Raw genomic sequence first — 7,772 nt, 5'->3', positions numbered from 1 at the left:
AAATGAGGTGAAATTAAAAGTAAATTTCAGGTCCACCGACCTAGATAGATCCTGGCCATGAATGGGCTGGACGTGGGTGGCAATCTTGAGAGATGCGAGGACAAGAAAAGCCTAGGGGCGTCTGGGTGGCTCAATCGGTTAAGCGTCTGACCCTTGGTTTCAACTCAAGTCGTGATCTTGAGTTCAAGGCATGAACTCACAGTTTGTGAGTTCAAGCCCTGCATCAGGCTCTGTGCTGACAATGTGGGGCCTGCTGGGGATTCTCTCTCTCCCTCTTTCTCTGCCCCCCTCTTGCCCACGTACTCACTCTTTCTCTCTCAAAAACAAATAAACATTAAAAAAAAAAAAAAAGGAAGAAAGAAAAAGCCTAACATTTATGGGGTGGTTACTCTGTGCCAGGACAGCTGCGGAGGCTGCGAATCAATCATTTAATCCTCCAACAAAACTGAGGAAAATGCTTTATTTATTTATTTTATTTTTTTAAATAATTTTTTAAAAAGTTTATTTCTTTGTATTTAGAGAGAGAGAGAGAGAGAGAGAGGCAGAGAAAGAGGAAGAAAGATTCCCAAGCAGGCCCCACACTGTCAGCACAGAGCCCAATGCGGGGGTTGAACTCACGAAGCTGGAGATCATGAACTGAGCAGAAGTCAAGAGTCAGATGCTTAACCGACTCATCAACTGAGCCACCCAGGTATCCGGAAAATGCTTTATTTCTGTTTTAAAGATTAAGAGACGGAGGCACATAGATGCCGAGTGACTTACCCAAGGTCACGTGACTAGCTGGGCACCAGAGATGGGGTTCCAATCCAGCCAATGTGGCTCCAGAGTCTGTGCTCTCAACCACTTTGCCACCTTGTGTAGCAAAGCGAGCCCCTTTGGGGGGCCGGACAGACCCACGTACGAATTTGACCCTACCAATTTTTAGTTGTGTCATTTTGGGTTAGTAACTTGACCAGCTACGATATAAGGGTTCATCTATAACATAAGGGTGATAATCCTTATCCCACAAGGCTCTTCTGAGGATAAAATAAGAATCCTGAAATGAAAAACCCTGAATACGATGGTACATCAGTAAGGGGTAGGCAAACACCCTTTTTTTTGGTCCTCAGCAAGACACAGCTGGTCACTGCATCATTACTCTTCATGAGTGACCCCCTGGTTCCTCATACCAGAAGTATTTAAGAAAAGGCGGAATGTGGAAAGTTCTGGAAAATGTGTCATTCGCTAAATCTTCCCTCCGAGGAGGAATCCAGGCAAGCCGGGCCGACGTTCGGCCAGTAGGCTCCAGCATGCCCACAGCAGTTGTTAAAATAGGCAGCGGGTCCGCTTGGGTTGGTAATTAGCCGTTTCCCTGAGACTCCTTCCCCCCCCACTCCCCGTCTCTCCGGGTTACCGGGCTCGGGCCTCCAGGGCGTCGCGACTGGCATCCGTTCTGGTCAGTTGGAGCCTTGTTGCTCTGGTGGTTAAACATCCCGAGTGTCCCCACTGGAGGCAAAAGCAGAAGGGCTGCACTGACCAAGACCCCGAATCTTGGGCGGGGGCCAGCCAGAGCAGGAAGCGTGTGCTGGGCAAACTGCCCTCCTTTTACGTGCTTGGGGATCAAAGAGACAGAGAGAACAAGAGACAGTTTTCTTCCTTCTGCCCTCCCCTCTCCTCGTTCTCACCTTTGAGAGTGACCTCCTAAAGAGGCAGGTTAACATTTTTAGACCCTCAACCACAGTGAAAATGTCCATGTTTATGAAAATATTATTCCAAAGCGGATCTGTGCCACATTAGGCTGACCGGAGAGATAAAATCACCTTTCTCTGGGCTTGGGCCAAATTGCGGGCGGCTTCTCTGAACTGTAACTGCTCCCAATTGTAAGGGGGCACTTCGTGAAAACCCCCTACCAAGAATTCCATCTGCACTGGGACCACCCAGTCTCACTCACACTGACGATCAGTCCAGATACAATTGGCTTCAATTAGATCTTTTGAAAACAGTTTCCTGTGAGCTTGGCCATGAAGCCAGAAGGCATCTGAACAATAACATTTGAGCTGTTGCTTGGAGCAAGGTTAGGTTGCTTTGGAGTTTGAGCCAAGGCTTTATCCACTTTGCCGTGGGCATTTGGGAGAAGGCTTCTGAGATTTGGCAGACTCCGCTAAAGACAGTTCGTGAACCGTATTTATCACACCATTTTCAGAGAGAAACCCCGGAATCGTATTTCCCTTCGTATATACTAACTGCCCAGCTTTCCGTGTAACTCCTCATATGTAATCTAGGTCTGCCTTCTCAAAAATCCTACAAAGTGCCCTTACAAATGAATGAAATAAGATTTAGAGGTATTGAGTGCCCCACTTGCAGACGGAGTGAAAATAGAATCTTTCTATATGGTATTCTGCACTTAACCAAATTGCCTAAAGCTGAGAAATCATAAACAAATCAGTTAATATTTTCTAGGAAGTAGGAATCCTTTTAAATTATTTCAACTTTTTTTTTTACAGGTAAGATCTGTTAACCTTATCCACATTCCCCGATACACTGAAAAGCCGAGAAGTGGGTGGTAAGTGTGTATGTTCATTGACACATGCTGTAAGAACTAGAAAAAGGCCTTAGTGATCATCTAGTCCATTTTGTCCCAAAGGATGTGTCTCAGGATGTTAACACAGGTTATGCATTAAATTAAGCTTTTGATCAATTAAAGTTCAGAACAGTGATTTAAACAGTGAAGCAGGTGTATTTACCGTAGGACTATCAGGGATTTTAATAGACCAGATGGTTGTAACCAGGTGATGACATATTAAATGTTCAACAACCAGTTCTCCAGAGGAAAAGCCCTGCTTTGTGGCATCTGCTGATTTCTGTGCTGTAAATATTCCCCTCACGGTCAATTTCAACCTTCCAACACAACATCAGTGATGGTAAACTTGGTCATCCGTACTGGCCACAATCTAGACAGCAGATGTAAATAACCTCAAGAGCAAACATCAAAGCAAAATGTAGTGAAAGAATTAGGAAGTATTGTTTTGAGTAATTATTACCTTGTTTTTAATAGAATTTAGTTAACTGTAAGTTAAACAATTTAATTTTTAATAATGATCGTGTTTAACAATTCACTCACAAAATTCCTAAAAATGTAGCAATTGACGTTTGAAAGCTAGAACAAACCGGATCCAGCACACCAGTGTTTATGGTTCCCAAAGGGGTTCGGTGTGTTGGGGGGATATTATATGGTAGTCTCCAGAATTACTTGACCCAGGACCCTTTCTTCAAGTAGGATTTTATAGGATTTGTGTTCTGGGGTGCACATTTTGGAAACTGCTGATGTCGTTCAACTTTGTCATTTTTCCCCTTTTGTTTTTCTTCATTTTCAAAGCTCGTATGGTTTCCTGACTACTAGCTGGGAGCTTAACATACCACACTTCCACTCAGTTCAATTCAATAAATAGTTATTGGACTCCTGTTATGTGCAAAATATTATGCTGGTCTTACAGAAAATGCTAGATGACTAAGAGCTCCTGCCCTTGGAAAGGAAGCTGTAGGACAAATTTACAGAGAACTATAGGAGAAGGCAACATCCAGTTAGTGACCTAGGAAGGATGTAAGTATATAACTTTGGGAGATCAGAGGAAAACAAATCATATCCAGCTATTATGGTAGGAGATAACCAAGTCCAACGTGGGGCTGGAGATTCAGCAGCGCCTGGTGCTTGGGGCTAGAAGAGGTAGACACAATGGCCACCGTGTGCTCCTCTTGTGCAAAGTCTTCTTCAGCAGACAAGTGTGGGAGGTCCTGGTGTAAGGCCAGTGAAACCTAGCTCTTCAAAAATTAGCATTTTTAAATTACCAGGTAGACTGAGCATTTGTTCACACACTAATTAGCTCTTTCTGTTTTCTCCGCTGTGAATTGTGTATTTGTATCCTCTGCCCACCTTTCTATAGGTTTTCCTTGTTCCCCCGCCCCTTTGCAGGGATTTCTTGTATGTTCGATTGTTTAAGTTACAGTTATTTAAAATACTTTCTCCCGGCCTATCCCCCATGCTTCATTGGTCTGTGTTGTCTTCCAGAGGCCATACAGTGGAGTGGGTGAGCACCAGGGCTCTCAAGGTCGGGTTCATCTCTCCTACACTCTGGATGTGACCTAGGACAAGTCACTTAACTGATCTGTGCCTGATTCCTCATCTGTCAGATGAACAGCAGCCCCTGCCTCATAGGAGAGGTAGTAAGATCAGGTGAATGAATACCCTTTAAAATTTTTGCTTAGTGATTATTAGCCTTTATTAGTTAACCTGAAGTCTCTGCATCTGATGTCATCAAATGCATTAGTTTTCACTTTTATGGTTTATGCTTCTTCGGACTTTTTGAAGAAATTCTCCAACTTTTTTTTTTCTATTAATTGTATGTCTTTATTTTCACACTTAGGTCTTTAATGGCATGAGGCAACCCTTCAACTTTAATATTCACCCTGTAATGTACCCACACCATGTCTGAATAATCCACTTTATGATCTTTTACCTTAAGTATCTTCTCTAATATTGGTTTTAGATTAAATATAACGTGTTACATGCGAATGGTAAAACTGTTATTGCATATTTTTTCGTTCATATTTGACTGGGGCATCCTTATCTAGGCTTTTCAACCTTTCTGGTTTCTTTAAAAAAATATGTCTCTTGGAAATAATATTAATAATTAATTATAATAATTTCTGTCTTTAGATCTCTGTTTTAATTCATTTATATTTAAAAATAATTATATATTATCTAACATGATAGATAATACTATTATATGAGAGTATATGATATATTGCTGCCATCTGATTTCATGTTTTCAATTTACCACGGCTTCTTATTCTTTTTCTCCTTTTCCACTTTTCACAGCCATATCAAATTTCTTTCTACTTGTTTAAAAGTTTTACCTCCCATCTATATTCTAATATAAGTTAAATTGCCTTAATTTCATAGATTATCTCAGAGCAGTATCTATTATTTCGAGGTATTATACAATTCTCTCTAAAATAAGGGCTTATTGACTTTAATAAAAGTAAAACATTATTCAATTTCCTAATAATTAAATATGGGAAAGTTGAAAGCACAATAGAATACCATTTGTTAACCTCTAAAATATGTAAAACGTAAGTGTTTGGTAATACCCAGCGTGGAGAAGGTGCATGGAGACAAATAGTATCGGTGTAGGCATAAACTTTGGAGACAACTTGGCAATATCTACCAAAGTTTTGAATGTTCATACATTTTGATTCATCCTTTCCATTTCTAGGTATCTACCCAACGGATAAGGCTTTAATTGTAGCCTTATTGCAAAAATCGATAGTCTGTACTGTTTCAGTTTCTTCCTATGAGTATATATCACTTTTTTCATGAAAAATGTACTATATAAAAATAATATATAAATATATAATAGAAAAGAGGAGAGAAATGTAAAGATGTTATAAAGCCAAAGCAAAGCTTGGAATCAAAACTTTGGGAATCTCTGACTTCATGTATCACTTCAATTGTTTCTGTTTAGAAATATTAGATGGTCAGTGGTGTCTCGGTCAGTTTGGGCTGCTATAACACATCACCATAGACTGGGTGGCTTAAACACCAAACACTTATTTCTGATAGTTCTGGAGACTGGGAAGTCTAAGACCGAGGCACCAGTAAATCTGATGCCTGGTGAGGGCCTCCTTCCTGGTTTGTAGATGACCATGTTCTTGTATCCTCCCATGGTGGAAAGAGAGCCTGGGCCAGCTCGTTTCCTTTTCTTATGAAGGCACTAATCCCATCATGGAGGCTCCACCTTCATGACCTACTTACCTCCCAAGGCCCCAGCTCCAAATACCATCACATTAGGGCTTCAGCATATGAATTTGGGTGAGGGGGGAGGACACAAACATCCAGTCCATCGTAAGAATATTATTGTATTTCAATGAAATAAAAATGGGATTTTCTTTGCTCTTATAACACTTTTTTACATGAGTGCTTCAGAAATTCAACATCGTTTTCCTGTTTTATTTTTATAGGGAGTTTACTTAAGCTAAGAAGAAGTTAAAATTAGCTGTCAACTGCTGTCCCACAGTGAGCTAACACAGCCTCGAGGCCTGACTGACCACAGTCATCTCTGGGGGTGTACGTTTGTCTGAGAAACACATCACAGAGGTGATCGTGATTCTCCCTCCGCAGTCATCATTCAGTTCTTTGTACACATGTCTCAAGAGGAAAATCCCTATCAGGGGCTGTGTAGGGGCTTACATTTACTTTGTAATGTAATCATTGGTCAGTCAGCTACATGACTTGGTAACCAATGAAATTTGACAATCTTAGTGGCCTTCCATTAGAAAGAATTGCATAATAGTCCATGAAATTACAATTTTGAATTGAATTCTTGAAACAGGCCTAGAAGCCACAGAATGAAAGCAAATGGCAAGTGTGAGTTTAGAAGAGGCAGACCTGTGAAGCCATGTTCCCAAGGTCTGGAAGCAAGGATTTTACAACGGAATTCACAGGCTTGACAAGGCTTCGGGACAGGGAACTGAAGCAGCCCCCATTTCCAGCTTTGATCTGTGTTCTGTTCAAACAAAACACCTTGCTTCCTGAATGCTGCTTTGGCTTAATTTCAGCAGAGTAGCAATTCTTAATCCAAAACAATCAAGAAGAATTTCTACAGTGGTCAAACAGCATTTTTCTGAGTGCTTGGAAATCATGAACGTTCACTGTTGAAAAATATTCTCTAGCAAACAAGGCAGAGAAAATGAATCAAAGTGCCAGACAATGCCAGGGTCAGCCTCAGTGGCCCTGAAACCAACTAAGACTCCAGTGAAGTACGTGTCTTGATTCCCTCAGCTGTGAAATAGGTACATCATGCAGCTTCACGCAAAAATTGAAAATTGTGCTCTCATGGGTATGTGTACGTATGTGTGTGTATGTACACGATTCATCCACTTTACACTTGCCATGCCAGTCTCGCCCGAATGAAGCAAATAAAACTTGGGTTAATTCTCAGTTTTCAGGTATTACTCACGATCTCCTCTCTGCCTCCAAACCACTCTGTCCATGTTTTCATTAATGTGTTCGTCATATTGTGATGTAGTTAGTAATTTATCCATCTTTCTTCCCAGATCTTTCTCCATCTTTCTCCCCATCTTTGTATTTTCTTTCTTTTTTTTTCATCTTTATATTTTCAAAGCCAAATACAATACCTGGCGTATATTAGGCACTCTATAATGTCCAAAGAATAAAGATGTGAGCCAATGTTAAAGCCTAACTATAGTCTGATCGGACTGTGACCAGATACTCTGAAAGAGTAAATACATCATTCACCACACACAGATTTAAAGGGGTGTGTGAGGGAATGGCTAGAAGACAAGACGTAGCAGACAGCACTCTTTCCTGGATGGCAGACGGAAAAAAAAATATACATATGCATCCTCATCTTTAGATGTGGGCAAAATCGAGGACAATTTCCATTCCAATCATTTATTATCTAAATTCCTGGTCACCAAGGTCCCTGGAATGTCAAAGGCAGCACAAATGTACAGTACTTAAAATATATTCCTAAAGGTCTTAAGGATATTAATGTCACAGAAAAAGCTAGTGACACAGGGCAATTTAATTGTTCTCTTTTGTCTACGAAACTTTTCTATGTGAAAAGAAGTCATTTGAATTCTTACCCACCTTAAACCACTAACCCCGTAAGTTTACTGATACACATTTATTTCAAATTAATTTTTTAAATGTTTATTTCTTTTTGAGAGAGAGAAAGAGAGAGAGAGAGAGTGTGTGTGAGTGGGTGAGGGGC

The 7,772-nt window shown here is 40.7% G+C and overlaps 1 long non-coding RNA gene across 1 annotated transcript; it reads left to right on the top strand.

Moving 5' to 3' along the window:
* The first annotated feature begins 524 nt into the window (after positions 1-524).
* On the top strand, positions 525-6,234 carry LOC132667740 (uncharacterized). The gene is made up of 5 exons (XR_009605339.3): positions 525-691; positions 2,484-2,542; positions 3,356-3,580; positions 4,046-4,210; positions 5,998-6,234. It is a non-coding gene; the product is annotated as an uncharacterized LOC132667740 (long non-coding RNA).
* The last annotated feature ends 1,538 nt before the right edge of the window (positions 6,235-7,772 follow it).

This window comes from Panthera onca, chromosome B2 (genome assembly GCF_046562875.1).
Source record: "Panthera onca isolate mPanOnc1 chromosome B2, mPanOnc1 haplotype 2, whole genome shotgun sequence".
Lineage (NCBI taxonomy): Eukaryota > Metazoa > Chordata > Mammalia > Carnivora > Felidae > Panthera > Panthera onca.
The sequence above is the reverse complement of the archived record's forward strand: the minus strand, read 5'-3'. Positions and strand labels throughout refer to the sequence as shown.